This window comes from Rhinoderma darwinii, chromosome 4, assembly GCF_050947455.1.
Source record: "Rhinoderma darwinii isolate aRhiDar2 chromosome 4, aRhiDar2.hap1, whole genome shotgun sequence".
In the NCBI taxonomy this organism is placed as follows: domain Eukaryota; kingdom Metazoa; phylum Chordata; class Amphibia; order Anura; family Rhinodermatidae; genus Rhinoderma; species Rhinoderma darwinii.
In genome coordinates, this window is record NC_134690.1 from 172,472,557 (window position 1) to 172,490,520 (window position 17,964).

General features: G+C 46.2%; 1 pseudogene; it reads right to left on the reverse strand.

Moving 5' to 3' along the window:
• Window positions 1-2,920: 2,920 nt before the first annotated feature.
• LOC142760946 (mitochondrial ubiquitin ligase activator of nfkb 1-A-like) lies at window positions 2,921-6,920 on the reverse strand (annotated as a pseudogene).
• Between the last annotated feature and the right edge of the window lie 11,044 nt (window positions 6,921-17,964).

Consider the following 17,964-nt stretch of genomic DNA (forward strand, 5'->3'; position numbering starts at 1 on the left):
CAAATGGTGCCCAATCTTATCCCCCTTTTGGAACACACTCTGCACTTCTTATGTCATGTCGATGAAGCTGCGTGAGGTCTTATTTTTTGCGGGAAAATCTGTAGTTTTCATTGGTACCATTGGGAATACATGCAACCTTTTGATCACTTTATATTGCATTTTTCGTGAGGTGATTAAAAAAAACAAATTCTGGTATGTTTTTTTTTCTTTTACAGAATTTACTGTGCGCTATAAATTACATATTAACTTTATTCTACGGGTTGATAAGATTACGGTGATACCAAATTTATATTGATTTTTAATGTTTTACAATGCACAATAAAATAATTAAAAAAAAATATATATATATACACACACACACACACACACATTATATATATATATATATATATATATATATATTTATTTTTTATTTTTTTCTATCAAGAAAGCTGTGTAAGGGCTTATTTTTTTGTTGGACAGACTGTAGTTTTTAATGGCACAATTTTAGATTACGTGCGGCTTTTAAATCACTTTTTATTCAATTTTTTCGGAGGCGCGGTGACTGAAAACAGCAAATCTAGCATGTTTTTTTTACGGTGTGAACTGTGCGGGATAAATAACCTAATATTTATAGTTTGGCTCGTTATGGATGCGACGTTACCAAATATGTATAGTTTTTTAAGATTTTCTATTTTTTTTTCCTATAATAAAATGCTTATGAGAAGAAAAAAGGCAATTTTTTATTTTGGAACTTGAAATTATTTTTTTTTTCATTTTCTACAACATTTTTTTTTTTGGTCTTGCTAGGGAACTTGAAGATCCAACTGTCTGATCGCTGGTATAACACTGCAATACTTCTGTTTTACACTGACAGGCAGCTTATTAGGCCTCCTTAGATGGCAGACCTAGAGGCCGTTGTTAGGCCTCTGGTTGCCATAACAACCATTGACACCACACGATAGCATCTAGGGGGGGGCGCAATGGCATTCTAACCGCTCAAAATCCACAGTTACTATTGACCTAAGGTCACACAACTTATTTTTAAGTGTATATTGGAGCATAAAACGCCTGTATTACGCTCTAAAATACACTTGAAACACACCTGCAAACAGCTTACCATTTATTTAAATGGGAGATACACTGTGTAGGTTATACAAGGTGTATTTTAACGCTGCTAAATTAAAAAACGCTTCTCAAAAATACGCTTTGTAAAAAAGAAGGGACGTGTCACTTCTTGAAATGTTTTGCAAGCTGATTTTCCATTGACACTACAAAAATAAAACGATTCAAAAATGTGCTTAAAAAATGCTTGCATAAATAAAAAAAAAAAAGCTTTAAAAATAAGATCCAAAAACACCTGAATTCAAAGTCTGTTTTCATTGCAAATCAGCCTCGTATTTTTCATCCGGAACATATGCCATGTGAATATAGCCTAAAGAATTAAACTACCGAGATCAGAGCTTACAGCAAAGCGTCAGCTGTAGTGTACAGCTGACACTCGCTAGTGAGGGCTCGGGCTCAGCCATCACCCCAAAATACAGTTATGTTGAAATACGCAAACACCTTGGTGGCAGAGATTAATGTACTGTCACGTTAATGTACTGTCACGATCTGTGGGTATGTGGACCCACAAGGCCGCACCACCTTAGCGGGGAGGCAGCCGGCCAAACAACAGAGTACCTAATAATACAAAGTCCAGCACAAGGGTATCTGAATAGTCCAGACAGTCGCAGTGGCTAGGCACAGATGGTACTTAAGACGGCAGATGATACAACGTACGGCAGATGACTCCAGGCGTGGTGTAACACAGCAGGTGTGACCAGAGGCAAAACACGACTCCAACTTCTAAAGCACAGGTACAACGGTAGCACATGATACAGGTACGGGAACACTGGGTACAGGATAACACTAAGGGACCATTTGCAAGACTAACATGGGTAAACACAACAATGCTCAGGCAATGAAGGAAGGGGCAGAGCCCTTCTTATAGTCCAGGGTGAGTATGAGCTAATTAATGATTCACTTCATGTGCGCGCGCTTGCCCTTTAAGGCCAGGCACGAGGGTGCGCGCGCTCCCTACGAGACAGCAGAACAAAGCGTAACTGTGCGCTGGCGTCTCCTGAGGAGGAGATGCGGACCAGCGCTCACAGATCCATGGCTGCGGCCGTCGTGGGGGAGTAATCCTGACGGTCCGTGGCCATGGGCGTTACATGTACGTTGTATGTTGCCAAGGGGTTAAACATTGCTGTCTATGTAATGCAAGGTGTGCTGGGTTCCCAAGTACAAGTGATGCACTCTGTAGCTGCACTTTACCCTGGCTAATAGAAGGGGCCCTAAACATGGGATCCCCCTCTATTATCTCAGAATTCCCTAATAGAGTATTTGAACATGGGGTTTCTAAAGCAGACCTACAAGTCAGGTATAATTCCGACCAAAACATTTCTCCTATTCTTGCTCCATGTTTCATGTCACATGAAAGAAGATCGAATGACAGGGAGGATAAGGTAGAAGAATAGGAAGCATTTTATTATATTCATTATGATCTACCCCCAAATCATTTCCAAAGACTTGTGTACCTTTTGAGTCTCATATTCAGAAACCATAATCTCACCTTCCCAGACTTTGCAGCAAATACAGCATATATTGTATTCTAGTAAAGCGGGACTACTCTTTGTATATGGCATCTACAAATGGGGCATAGCGGATTCAGTAGAGCCTGATAACACAGAAAACAGCAGCATACATGTCCACAAGGAAGTATTACACAATCCCGTAATCTTGAAACGCAGATTAAACACAGTCTTTCAGAAGACGTTGTATCATCAGACAAGTGACAATCCGTTTGCATTTCATCGAAACTTTCTTGTGTTCTATTTTTCTCGTTATGCTGTTGATAGGCCCGATACAATGCAATGCAGAGGACAAGAGCCCCCAAAGCTCCGCAGAGCAGTGTCCCTTCCCTCCAAAGGGATGCTATAGATTCTTGTTCGTTTAATATATCCTCATATCCCGCAAGGGATAAGAAATATTTACATCCATTCTGGGGAGGTTGTAAAGCAATTACCCCATCTTTGTTCAATACGAGTTTTCCTAGTCCAGTCAGTACTGCTCCCACAGGAAGAATCTCTTCTGTTTCTAGCAAGCCAGTGGGCTTTTCTCCACTCATGTAATGCCCCAAAAGCTCACCAAGACTGAGGGAGGCCGTGTGAAACCGCTCATAAACCGTTTCCAAAGTCAGACCAGCTGCATTCAATGGATCACATACAAGCACAGATTCATCACCATCCTCCTGCGGATGCAAATGGAAAGGGACTGACTTCACACGCTTGAAAAGTACTCGAACATACTCGCTCCTGAGGAAACATTGCATATTAGACATTAAATTATCAGTAACATTCAATATACGCATATAGTGCTGCATACCCTATTATTTCAGAACTGCTGCACCTAGTTTCTGATCTTTGGACAGGCCGTAGTATTTGACAATGGGAACTTGAGTAATCACATAACATTTCTTTTAACGGTTATGTGCAGGTCCTCTGGAAGTTCTGCCTCGCTATATGGATATGATCTAGATCCAAGTCACCATCCACATTAATGTTCACATACTATTAGGGGTGTCATGGTGCCAAAGCAACGCATATGGCACATTTTTGGCTGTCAGGGCGCTCTCAAAAGAGTCCCCTGCGCCCTGCCACTTTCATCATCTGTGTCAGGACACAAGATTGGGCTCAGGGAGCAGTGAGCAATGCCGCAACAAATCACCCCTGTTATCTCCTCAAGCCTCTTCTGCTCCAAGTGCCGCACTGTGTCCTGACGCCATCCAGTGTCAGGATGTAGTGTTTAATGGCTGGCTGGTGTCAGGACCCAGTGTGTGGTGGCTAGCTCCTGGGACAGAAAAGGACCATGGGGGGGGAGGAGTGGTAAGTATAAGGCTGAGTTCACACGTCAGATTTGTAGCAGATTTTTAACACAGATTTGCAATGCAAAGGGTGAGATCCGTATCAAATCTGCAACATATCCACATGTGAACTGAGCCTAAAAGGAAATCTTACGGGCAGCCCATTGATTAGAATAGGTGCTATGTAACATTCCATCTCCCCTTCACCCGCTTACCCTGACAACAACATCTAACCAGAAGTGGTCCTAACAGTGGAACCCCTGTAATCAGCTGATCATTCAACAAAAAGGGTTGCCCGAACTGGACAACTTCTTGATCCTCCTCAAATACATAACAATTACAGAGCTATAGTAAAACTAATAAATGTCAACCATCTGCTAAAAATGTAAAGTGGGTATCGACTGACTGTTCCACGTCACTTTGGTGATTATTGATAACATCGTTACTCTTGGATCATTAAGAAAATTGTAGTTTATGAGCCCCTAGAACATCAGTGAACCACATAAACCCTTCTCCTGAGGATTAGGAATTTAGCAGATCCTTCTCACCAGCTTTTGGTCAGGCTGTTCCAGAAGAGACGGTGTTCCACCATCTGGTTCTTTTGAATTACAGCCTGGACATGTGGATGGTTCTGGCTGCACAGAGTCGTACTTACGGCTTCAACCCTTCCTGTGATAGAAACACAGTCATTCGTTAAATGGGCACGTAGGTGTACCAATACATGGGCATCTACCAATAACATCACCTTCTTATAGACTGGCATATCAGGAACTAGCAAAGTGCCAGCATTTCTCTCACACCCAGCAAATTCCAACTTCAGGACTTCCCACTCCGAGACCTTCCAAGAGTTCAACACTATAGCATTCCCGACTTCATCAAACTGCTTACAAGTTACCTGCCCTGCACTTTTAGGCTATGTTCACACGCTGAGTCACAAACGTCTGAAAATACGGAGCGGTTTTCAAGGGAAAACCGCTCCTTATTTTCAGACGTTTTTGGTGCTGTTTTCAATAGTCTATGAAAAACGGCTCCAAAAACGACACAACGGAACAGGACACAGTTTTTCCCATTGAAATGAATGGGCAGATATTTGGAGGCGTTCTGCTTCCAATTTTTTGGCCGTTTTTCAGCCCGAAAAATAAGCCGTGTGAACATACCCTTACTGTAGTTCCAAATTTGGAAAATTCCATCTCATTCACAGTAATGCCACGCTGCTGTTTTATATCACTCATCCTTTATAATAGGATTAACCATACATGCTCTTTTTTACCTGTTTTTTTTTTTTTTTTAAGTGGTTTTGTACCACACGTGGTTTTTTTAAACGTTTTTTTTTACCCCTTTCTTCAACAGGCAAAGGGAAAAAACGTGAGTGTTTTTTTGCCAAAACCCACATCAAAAACAGCGTCAAGAACCGCTACAGAAGTTTGTGGCGTTTTTTTCCGTCTCCCATTGATTTCAATGGGGTTTGAGGTGGAAACACTCTTCCTTCGCAGGAGGAAAGCGTCGTCTGGGATTATGCAAGGCTTATTGTTGACAATAATATATTACTGAATCGTGGGGGAACTTATTATAAATCAATGGGACTGTCAAAATTAGTTGGGATCCGTTTTAAAATGGATCCTTCGTAGCTGTCTTTGCTCCATTATCAATAGAAACCATGATGCTGATGTGAACAGAGCCTGATAGATGTGCCTATGTTGCGGTTATCGTGGGTCATCAGACCCGCTGTCGTGCTGGGATTTGCGCCCATATTAGTCCCTGTGCACACCATGTTTTTCCCTATGTTTACTGTGTACATCGAGAAAGCTTCCGACGTACATGCAAAAATGTGCCCAACACGTCGTTTTGGCCTGTCAGGCTTGCAAACGCCAATATACCTTTTTTTTAAAAAAAAAAAAAAAAAAAAGAAGAAATAGCACAGTAGACTTCGCTTTTCCATCCTGCAAAAAAAAAAGAGTATACCACGCGGTAAATGTTTTTTTAACATGGGATCGCTGAGGAATTACACAATATGGCATCTGTCACAGGTACTCGGATAACGTATGCGTCAGGAAACCCCAGTGACGTAACTGTCCACATAGAAAACTTGTCACTGGAGCGTCCCACCACAGAAGGGTTGCCCTACCCGCAGACTCTGGCCGCTATCATTATAACCTGTGGGTGATGGATGCCACTGAAAGTCATCAGTCACAGGCTACATGTAACGTATAACACGGGAGCCTTTTCCTGGCATTAAACGTGGGCAAAACAACGTGAGTGGGCAGACTCGGCCCAGCCATGTGTTACATTCATTGGCATGGATGACATGTAACTCTACATTTTCCGTGCCGTGGGCCGCTGCAAGGGAAACGTGTGGTCACCTGCTACTACCCCAAGGCCACGTAGGCTGAGGGGCTTTAGAAGCCAGACCCCAGGCTATTTATGTCCCAGCTTCAGATAAAAAAAAAACAAGGGTTGTAGGGATTATTGCTGGTAATGAGTGACTCTATGGCCCACTTTGTGAACTCACCCTGCAGCACCACATAGCTCAGCTCCTGGGAGGATTCCAGCAGTGTCCTCAGGTCTGCACACACCTGGAGCTTAGGAGCGGTCTATGGAAGAGAAGAGCAGTGTAAGGAGACAGGAGGAGCACTACATTGCTGACAACTATAGACACACTGGTCACCTGTATCCTCCTCACAGCCGCCCGCTGCTGCCGGTACAAGTAGTAGAACACACCGGCCAGGGCTAAACTGGAGCCCACACATACCGTCTCCACAGCGGAGAGCTCCATGACACCCGCCAGCGGTGACTATGTGGCTGCTGTGTCGCCGGGTCACCACTGTGACAACATCCGCGAATCACAGTCACTTTCACCACAGTTTGACAGCGAACCGACATTCGCCAAGCACTACATTACCCGACAGTCGCCGGGGCTCAGCACTACATTTCCCGGCATGCTCCTGTCATGCCTCCGCCCTCTAGCACTGTCAGCACTAGACAATGATGTATTGTAGAAGTGAACTTCTGCTGAACACATTTATCAAGGGACTCAAATAAAAATCGGAGTCCCAGCAAGTGATGTAGTACAATCCTTTTAACATGTACTACATATCCCAGCATGCCATGCAAAGGCATACATAGGACAAGGAGAAGCAGTCAGCCAATGATCTTTCTTCACTCCCTCCTCTCACCTGTGAGGGCATGTTAGGGTATGTTCACACGCTTTTAGCAAAAAAACGTCTGAAAATACAGAGCTGTTTTCAAGGGAAAACAGCTCTTGATTTTCGGACTTTTTTTATGCAAAGTCGCGTTTTTCGCTGCGTTTTTAGGCCTCGTTCACACAGAGTTTTTTGCAGGAGGAAAATTCTGCCTCAAAATTCCGTTTGGGATTTTGAGACAGATTTTGTCCTTCCTGCATGTTGTTCGCTGCGATTTTCGCGGCGTTTTTCGCTCGCGCCCATTGAGTGCTACGGGCAAAAAACTCAGCGAAATACGCTTTCTCTGCCTCCCATTGATGTCAATGGGAGGTTAGAGGCGTAAACGCGCGACAATAGGGCATGTCCCTTCTTTCTCCCGCAAGGCGGTTTTACCGCTCGCAAGAGAAAACCGTCCCCGCCTCCCATTGAAATCAATGGGAGTCATTTTCAACCGGTTTTTGACGAGTTTTGCGGAGCGGTTTCCACTCCAAAAAGCTTGTCAAAATACTCTGTGTGAACAGGGCCATAAGGCTATGTTCACACAGAGTTTTTTTACGCGGAAACCGCGCCGCAAAACTCGTCAAAAAAGGCCTGAAAATGCCTTTCATTGATTTCAAAGGGAGGCGGAGGCGTCTTTTTCCCACGAGCGGTAAAACCGCCTTGCGGGAGAAAGAAGAGACATGCCCTATCTTCGGGCATTTACGCCTCTGACCTCCCATTGACATCAATGGGAGGCAGAGAAAGCGTATTTCACAGCGTTTTATTCCCGCGGCGCTCAATAGCCGCAGGCGAAAAACGCAGCGAAAATTTTAGCGGCGTGCAGGGAGCGTAAAATCTCCCCCAAACTTTCAAACTGAATTTTGAGGCAGAATTTCCGCCTGCAAAAAACTCTGTGTGAACCCAGCCTAACGGCCGTTTTTGGAGCTCTTTTTCTATAAAAACGTCCCAAAAAGTGACATGCACTTCTTTTTCGTGGCCGTTTTTTCGAAATGGACGTGTAAAAAAACGGCCCGTCGGAACAGAACGCCGTCTTTCCTATTGAAATCAATGGGCAGATGTTTGGAGGCGTTCTGCTTCCGATCTTTCGGACGTTTACTGCCTGAAAAACATCCGAAAATAAGCCGTGTGAACATACCCAAGGGGTTTTACAGAATATAGATAAACAGTTTAATCTGAAAATGTAAATGTATTGTTTCTACGACATTCCTGTTATCGATTTACGCCACTTCTGCTCGTCGTTTGCAAACCACATAATGATGTGATGTCAATTATGTGACCACGGAGGCCCATCAAGTCCCCCCACAGTGATGTGTCTTCCATGCTATGTCACGTCATGTGGTAATTGGCCACCAGTCAGCGACATGATATCACATAAATGTCATATCATTAAGTAGGAAGGATTGAGAATGGCGCAGAATAAGGCAAGTTCATAAAAAATTTTCTTCATCATTTCAGCTTGTCCAAATGGACATGTTTTTTCTTTAGAGGAAAAAGCAGAAGAGGCGGTCGTCCATCCCTGGCACCATTAATCTCAGAAAAACAAAGGATTAATAATAATTAAATTAGTGGACTCATAGAAAATGACAGAATCAACTGGCAATGATCATATTGTCACGTAGGGTACGTGAACCCACTGGGCTGTACCGCCTTGACGGTATGTCAGCTGGCCAACAGGACACAGGAGGAAGTCTATAGTCCTATAGGTGTACCTGTGGTAACCCTCGGACAGTAGCAGACAGGCTCAGACGGACTTTAGGCAGCAGGCAGGCACCAGGCTTGGTGTAGCAGAGCAGGCGTAGACTCAGTGCTGTACAACTCCAATACCACATGTCACTTTAGACCAGGATAACACGGGATACAGGTACAGTAGCAGGAACGGGGAACACTGGGAACTGGAAGACACTTAGGAGACCATTTGCATAGACAAACATAGGATAACGACAACAAGGCTCAGACGAGGCAAGAAGGGGCTGGGCCCCTCTAATAGTCCAGAGTGCTCATGGGCTCATTTTAACTTTAACTCAGGTGCGTGCGCTGGCTCTTTAAGAGCGGGCAAGAGTGTGCGCGCGCACCCTACGGGACCCGGCCGAGGTAAGCGGAAGTGAGCGCTGGCGTCTCCTGAGGAGGAGACTGGGGCCAGCACTCACAGATCCATGGCTGGGGCCATCAGGAAGTGAGTGAGCCTGATAGCCCGCAGCCATGGGCATGACACATATGTTGTAATGGCCGCAGTCGCGGACCAACGCCTGCCCTTACCTGCTGACGGCCGCAGACCTTCCTCCTATGTCTGACGTCTACTTCCCCGGAGACGTCAGCACATCCGACTGCAATGTCCGCGAGGGGGCGCTAGTTCCCGGCCTTAAAGAGCCAGCGCGCACATATTTAATTAATTCATTATTTTCCAGATCACCCTGGACTTTAAAAAGGACCCTACCCTTTCACTCCTTGCCTGAGTTGTTGTTGTCTACCCATGTTCGTATTGCAAATAGTCCCTTAGTGTTATCCTGCTTCCAGTGTTCCCATGCCCTGCTACCTGTATCCTGTATCCCATGCTGTGTTTTGTTTCTGAGCCTTTCTAGTGTTGGAGTCATGTTGTGCCGCCTGCTGTTATACACCACGTCTGGTGTCATCTGCCACTCCTGGTATCATCCGCCACGTCTGGCGCTACCTGCCACGCCTGCTGTTATACACCACGTCTGGTATCATTTTCCACTCCTGGTATCATCTGCCACAACTGGCGCTACCTGCCACACCTGCTGTTATACACCACGTCTGGTGTCATCTGCCACTCCTGGTATCATCTGCCCATGGCCGGCCGTACCGCACCGCACATGATCGCACGGGCCCCCTCATGCCCGGTGGCGTCGCTAGCACCGGAGGGGGCCCCGATGCTAGCGGCAGCCACATTAATTTGTATCTGAGTCCTCAAGACTTAGATACAAATGAATACTATAGGCTGCAGGTCACGTTCGGCTTGCAGCCTATAAGGCACTGGGAAGACTCCCTGCGCAGGCTGGCATGATGAGGTACTGCATCACGCCGGTCTGCGCATACGTCTAGGCTGGAGGATTCACACGCGTCCAGCTGGAGCGCCCGCCACGGGGTAAGGTAAGTAAACTGTATATATTTTTTTAGCTGGGGACTATCGCTGTGTATATATTCAAGGAGGGGGGATTCCTCCATTACACTATATAGAAGGGGGATTGCTGGGTGGCCCTATATACAAGGGGGAGGGTAGTGCTGTGTGGGCCTGTATACAAAGGGGGGAGTGCTCTGTGACACTATATACAAGTGGGGAGTGCTGTGTGACACTCTATACAAAGGGGGAGTGCTGTGTGACACTATACAAAGGGGGGAGCGCTGTGTGACACTATGTACAAAGGGGGAGGGCTGTGTAGCACTATATACAAGGGGGCGCTGTGTAGCGCTGTCCACAGCGGTATGTGTGTGGTGCTCTTTATAGGGGGCTTTTTGGCGCTATTTACAAGAGGGGGAGGGCTGTGTGTCTCTCTCTACAGGGGGGGCTGTATGGCACTATCTATAGGGGGCTGTGTGTAACGCTTCCTACGGGGGGGGATGTGAGATATCTACAGGGGCTGTGTGTGGCACTATGTACAGGGGGCTGTGTGTGGCACTATGTACAGTGGGCTGTGTGTGGCACTATGTACAGGGGGCTGTGTGTATGTGGTGTTTTACACTGTGTGGTATTATTATATTCAGGCGCGCAGTGTTTGGTGCTATTATATTTAGGGGCACAGTATGTGGCACCATGATAACTTTATTTTCGTTTATAGGTGTGGAAATGTTGAAAAAGTGAGGAGCCGAAGACATCTGAGTGGAAAATTCTGCAGAAATGAGTCATGGCCGGGAAAAGTCGTCATGAGCTCTGGACTGGATGGAGAAGAAAAAAGGAAAAAAACTACTAGAATCTTAGACGTCGTCACCTGTGAGTCACTAGATTTATAGAGAATCTGTCACCTCTCCTGACATGTTTATTATAGGAAATCCTTGTGTTTCACAAAAAGTCTTTCTGCAGTCCAGGATTACTAGACAATTCCCCTTCTCAGGAGGATGTGTCCCAGCACAGTGTGATACTGTCAGTATGTGGGGACACAGCCCTATGACAAGGGGAATCGTAACACCCATTTGTTAATGCTTGCCCAAAAAGGTAGTCTTAAAAATAGTTACGGTGCGGCAGGGCGGCGGTGCGGAAGGGGGGCCCAAGTTTGGGTAACAGCCCAGGGCCCATGGTCTACTTAATCCGCCACTGCCTGCCACGTCTAGCTCCACCCATGCCAAAGCCTTTGCCACTGTCTGGACTATCTCAGGTACCCTTGCGCTACAAACTCTAGACTTTGCATAGACTGTGACTCGGCCAGCTGCCTCTCCGCTACGGCGGAGCGGCCTTTGGGTCCACATACCCCGAGATCGTGACATATGTCTATAGCAGAATTAATTATTTCCCAGATCACCCTGGACTATAAAAAGGGCCCTGCCCTTTCACTTCTTGCCTGAACGTTGTTGTTGTCAACCCATGTTCGTATTGCAAATGGTCCCTTAGTGTTATCCTGCTCCCAGTGTTCCCGTGCTCTGCTACCTGTATCCTGTATCCCGTGCTGTGTTTTGCTTTTGAGCCTTTCTAGTGTTGGAGTCGTGTTGTGCCACCTGCTGTTATACACCACGTCTGGTGTCATCTGCCACTCCTGGTATCATCCGCCATGTCTGGTGCTGCCTGCCACGCCTGCTGTTATACACCACCTATGATGTCATCTGCTACTCCTGGTATCATCCGCAATGTCTGGTGCTACCTGCCACACCTGCTGTTATACACCACATCTGGTGTCATCTACCACTCCTGGTATCATCCGCCACGTCTGGTAGCGTTCATTATTTTCCTTCTCGTTGGCAAGGCCCTGGCATGGGCAAACCCCATCTTGGAACGAGAGGGGCCTGAATTCTCGGACGTAGCTTTATTCTTACAGACTTTTCGTACTGTGTTCGAGGAGCTGGGCCGAACATCCTCTGCAGCGGCCACTCTGCTAACCCTCAAGCACTCCTTGGTCCACAGTAGGAGAGTATGTTATCGCCTTTCATACCCTGGCAGCAGAGTTGGCATGGTACAATGAGGCGTCGGTGGCGACATTTTGGCAGGGACTGTCCTCGCACATCAAAAACAAGCTAGATCTTCCCTCTACCATGGATGCTCTTATCCTGTTGGCTACCCGGGTTGACGTGAGGATCCAGGAACATGCTCTGGAAGTTCAGCGGGAGAGACGTTTCCACAGACTGGCACCCTCGTACCAGAGACCACTATTGCCTCCTCCTGTTGCTCTACCTGAAGAACCTATGCAGGTAGACAGAATCAAACTGTCCGAGCAGGAGAAACAGCGTAGACACTCTTTAGGTCTGTGTCTGTATTGCGGCCTTAAAGGCCATTTTGTGCGCCAATATCCACAAAAACCTGAAAACTCCAGCACCTAGAGTTGGTTGGGGAGACAACCCTAGGTGGGACGACGGCAAACGTCAAAGCCTCTCACAATTCATCTATTCCTGTGACCATCATCTCTGGAGAGACATCACACTCCTCCTCTGCCTATCTGGATTCTGGAGCAGCTGCAAATTTTATCCAGCAGGATCTAGTAGATCGTCTACATCTACCCACAGTTCTTCTGGAGAGACCCCTGGCTGATGGCTCTGTGAATGGACTACCATTGCCTGACCCTATTGTGTCCGTTACTAAACCATTGACATTACAAATCGCAGTTCTTCACTCGGAACAGATCACCTTCCTCATGCTGCCTAAAGCTATCAACTCTGTACTTCTGGGCCTACCTTGGCTTCGTCTACACGCTCTGGTTCTCGACTGGAATTCTGGAGAAGTTTTCCTATGTGGGTCCAGATGCCTTAGCCGCTGCTTCCCACAGGTTCGTATTGTTTTGCCTCCACTGTCACTCTCTGATCTACCGTCTCATTATGCTAGTTTTTCGGACGTCTTCAGTAAGAAGGAAGCAGAGACTCTTCCCCCTCATCGCATCTACGACTGCCCTGTTGATTTACTCCCTGACGCTTCACCACCTCGAGGGTGAGTTTATCCTCTCTCCCTGCTGGAGAACCTAGCCCTGTCCGCTTATGTAAAGGAGAACCTCGAGAGAGGGTTCATCTGGAAATCTTCCTTCCCAGACAGAGCCGTATTCTTCCTTGTGAAGAAGAATGACGGATCTCTTCGTCCATGTATTGACTACCAGGGTCTGAACCAAATTATAGTAAAAAATAAGTATCCCCTGCCGCTCATCTCAGAAGTTTTTGATAGAATTCATGGGGCCAAGGTATTCACAAAGATGGATCTACGCGGAGCATATAACTTGATCCGTATCGGTAGAGGTGACGAATGGAAAACCGAATTTAACACCCGAGACGGCCATTACGAATACCTTGTGATGCCCATTGGACGGTGTAATGCTCCAGCTGTGTTCCAGGAGTTTGTAAATGACATTTTCCGGGATTTGCTGTATGTCTGTATGGTGGTCTATCTGGACGACATCCTGATTTACTCACCTGATTTGATGACACATCGGAAGCATGTTCGCCAAGTTCTGTCGCATTTGAGGGGAATCGCCTATATGCTAAAATTGAGAAATGTGTGTTCGAGAGAAACTCTCTGCCCTTCCTGGGCTACATTGTATCTGACCGTGGCCTCAAGATGGACCCAGAGAAGGTGAGATTCGTCTTAGAGTGGCCACGTCCACCGGGCCTTGGGTCCATACAAAGACTTCTGGGATTCGCAAACTTCTATCGGCAATTTATCCCGAGCTTCTCATCTCTGACTACTCCAATCTCGGCCATTACCAAGAAGGGGTTGAACGCCAAGGTTTGGTCTCCGGAGGCAGAATCAGCATTTACTAAGCTAAAGAGCACTTTCACCTCAGCATCTGTTCTCAATTATCCTGATGCGTCTCGGAAGTTCTTTCTGGAAGTGGACACATCTTCCGTTGGTGCTGGAGCACTACTATGTCAAAAAAACTCTAAGGGCAAGATGGTGGCCTGTGGCTACTTCTCAAAATCATTCTCTCCCGCAGAACGCAACTATTCCATCAGGGATCGGGAGTTGCTGGCCGTCAAGTTGGCATTAGAGGAATGGAGACACTTGGTGGAGGGCGCGGTTTACCCCATTATCATTTATACGGATCAAAAGAACCTTATGTACTTACAGTCAGTACAATGACTAAATCATCGCCAAGCCAGGTGGTCGTTGTTCTTCGCTCAATTTCAATTCTTGCTCCACTTCCATCCTGCTGATAAGAATGTGAAGCCTCTCTCGATCAGACTTGAGACTTATGACTCTGAGGAAATTCCTCAATATATTATAGATCCGTCTAGGATTATTGTCCCTAACCCGTTGCAAATTAGAGACATTCCTCCTGGAAAGACTTTTGACCGCCTTGCAGACAGGAAAATAATTCTCTGCTGGGGACACAGCACCAAACTGTCGGGGCACTCAGGTGTTCGTACGACTCTGGACTTCATAGCCCGTCAGTACTGGTGGCCCACGGTACCTAGAGATGATGCGGACTATGTCGCTTCATGTACAGACTGTGCCTCGAACAAGTCTACCCGCTCCAAACCTACTGGTCTGCTCCTATCCCTGCCTGTCCCTGATGCTCCTTGGCAGCATATCGCTATGGACTTTATTACAAACCTTCCTCCCTCAGCTGGATGTACTACGGTCTGGGTAGTAGTGGATCGTTTCTCTAAAATGGCACATTTTATTTCGTTGACTGCTCCTCGTCTGGCAAATCGGTTTATTCTACACATCTTACATCTGCACGGACTTCCTCTGCATATTGTCTCGGATTGGGGTGTACAGTTTACGTCCAAGTTCTGGAGAGCCCTATGCAACCTGCTAGATGTTAAGCTGGACTTCTCTTCCGCCTATCACCCTCAGTCCAATGGTCAAGTGGAGAGGACCAATCACATTTTGGAGAATTATCTTCGTCATTTAGTTTCCGCCCAACATGACAATTGGGTACAACTTCTGCCTTGGGCGGAATTCTCGTACAACAATCACACAAGTGAATCTACTGCCTCATCTCCTTTCTACATTGTGTACAGCCAGCATCCTCGATTTCCTCTTCCTGTGCCAGCTATGACTCAAGTACCAGCAGAAAATTCCTCATTTGAGACTTTTATTCATATTTGGCAGCAAACTAAGCCTGCGATCCTCCAGGCATTGGACCGCATGAAGAAGCATGCCAATAAAAGAAGAAAAGTTCCTCCTCAGTTCTCTCCTGGAGACAAGGTCTAGCTATCCTCAAGGAACATTCGTTTGAAGGTGCCCTCATACAAGTTTGCTCCCAGGTTCCTCAAACCCTTTGATCTTACAACAGATAAATCCTGTCTCCTATAAGCTTCGGCTGCCTCCTACCCTCTGAATCCCCAACTCTTTTCCTGTGTCCCTCCTGAAACCTGTGGTCCTGAGCCGCTACAGTAAAACTCCTAGTCTAAGGCTATGTTCACACAGAGTATTTTGGGGGAGGAATATCTGCCTCAAAATTCCGTTTGGAACTTTGAGGCAGATATTCCTCTCCCTGCACGCCGATTTTCGCGGCAATTATCGCGCCGTTTTTCGCCCGCGGCCATTGAGCGCCGCGGGCATAAAACAGCGAGATATACGCTTTCTCCTGCCTCCCATTGAAGTCAATGGGAGGTCGGAGGCGGAAGCGCCCGAAGATAGGGCATGTTGCTTCTTTTTCCCGCGAGGCAGTTTTACTGCTCGCGGGAAAAAGACGCCGACGCCTCCCATTGAAATCAATGCGAGGCGTTCTCGGGCCGTTTCTGCCGAGTTTTGCGACGCGGTTTCAACGTCAAAAAACTCGGCAAAATACCCCGTGTGAACATAGCCTTACAGTTACTCCCAGCGGTTCATCTGATGTGCTTGAGGTAAAGGAGATCCTGTACTGCAAGAGGGTAGGTAGAAGGAATTTCTATTTGGTGGACAGGAGAGGGTTTGGTCCTGAGGAGAGGTCCTGGGAACCAGAAGAGAACCTTAATGCCCCTAATCTAGTTAAAAAATTCCTCTCTTACTCTGGATCCAAGAAAAGGGGGCGTAAGGGGGGTACTGTAATGGCCGTGGTCGCGGACCACCGCCTCCCCTTACCTGCTGACGGCCGCGATAGCAGACCTTCCTCCTCTGGCCGATGTTTCTTTCCCCAGAGACGTCAGTGCATGCGGCCGCTCTGTCCTGCAATGTCCGCAAGGGGGCGCGCGCTGGTTCCCAGCCTTAAAGGGCCAGCGCGGGCATATGTATTTAATTATTTCCCAGAACAACCTGGATTATAAAAAGGGCCCTGCCCTTTCACTCCTTGCCTGAGCGTTGTTGTTGTCTACCCATGTTCGTATTGCAAATGGTCCCTTTGTGTTCCCGTGCCCTGCTACCTGTATCCTGTATCCCGTGCTGTGTTTTGTTTCTGAGCCTTTCTAGTGTTGGAGTCGTGTTGTGCCGCCTGTAGTTATACACCATTTCTGGTGTCATCTGCCACTCCTGGTATCATCTGACTTGCCTGGCGCTACCTGCCACACCTGCTGTTATACACCACGTCTGGTGTCATCTGCCGCTCCTGGTATCATCGGCCACAACTGGCGCTACCTGCCACACCTGCTGTTATACACCACATCTGGTGTCATCTGCCACTCCTGGTATCATCCGCCACGTCTGGAGCTACCTGCCACGTCTAGCTCCATCTGTGTCAAAGCCTCTGCCACTGTCTGGACTATCTCAGGTACCCTTGCTCTATAAAATTTTGTATAGACTTTGCATAGACTGTGACTTTGCCAGCTGCCTCTCCGCTACGGCGGAGCGGCCTAGTGGGTCCACATACCCCTAGATCGTGACATATGTCTATAGCAGAATTAAAAACTTTGAGAGTTTTGCAACCAGCTCCTGGTTCACGAAGACCAAAATAAAAAATCAGTTTAAATGTTACAGTTTCCAAAATGGAAGCATTCAACTTTGCTACCAATCTGGACTTGTTCACTTCCTTAATTTAAAGGGGGTTTCCACTACTACACTTTTAAATTGGACAATGAGACATGCAATAAACTGCGATTGATGCGGGTGAGAGCGAGTGGGTCCAGGTCACTGTTCTTGGTGGAGAAGTACTTTCCATTGAAATTAATTGTACACTGTGTGCACAATTATTAGGAAAGTTGTATTTTTGAGGATTAATTTTATTATTGAACAACTACAGTGCTGTCAATCAATCCAAAATGTTAATAAACCTCAAACCTGAATATTTTAGAATGTAAAAGTGAGGTTTTGGCTTTCTTAGGAGAAAATCTATGTGTGCATAATTATTGGGCAACTAAATGAAAAAGAAAGATTTTCCCATCTCACTTGTATATGTTCATCTGTTAAAGTGAGAATAACAAATAAACAACTCAAAATTGAGAAATAAACATTTCTGACATTTAAAAAAAAAATAATAAATCAGTGACCAATATAGCCACCCTTCTTTTCAATAACAATAATAAGCCCTCCATTCATGGAGTCTGTTTCTTAATCTGTTGACAATTAACGTATTGTGCAGCAGCAACCACAGCCTCCCAGACACTGTTCAGAGAGGTGTACTGTTTTCCTTCACCGTAAATATGCCGTCTAACCCCTTCCCGCTTTGGCCACTTTTGACCTTCCTGACAGAGCCTCATTTTTCAAATCTGACGTGTTTCAATTTATGTGGTAATAACTTTGGAATGCTTTTACCTATCCAAGCGATTCTGAGATTGTTTTCTCGTGACACATTGGACTTTAAGTTACTGTTAAAATTTGCTCTGTACATTTAGTATTTCGTTGTGAAAAACACCAACATTTTGTGAAAAATTGCAAAAATTAGCATTTTTCTCAATTTA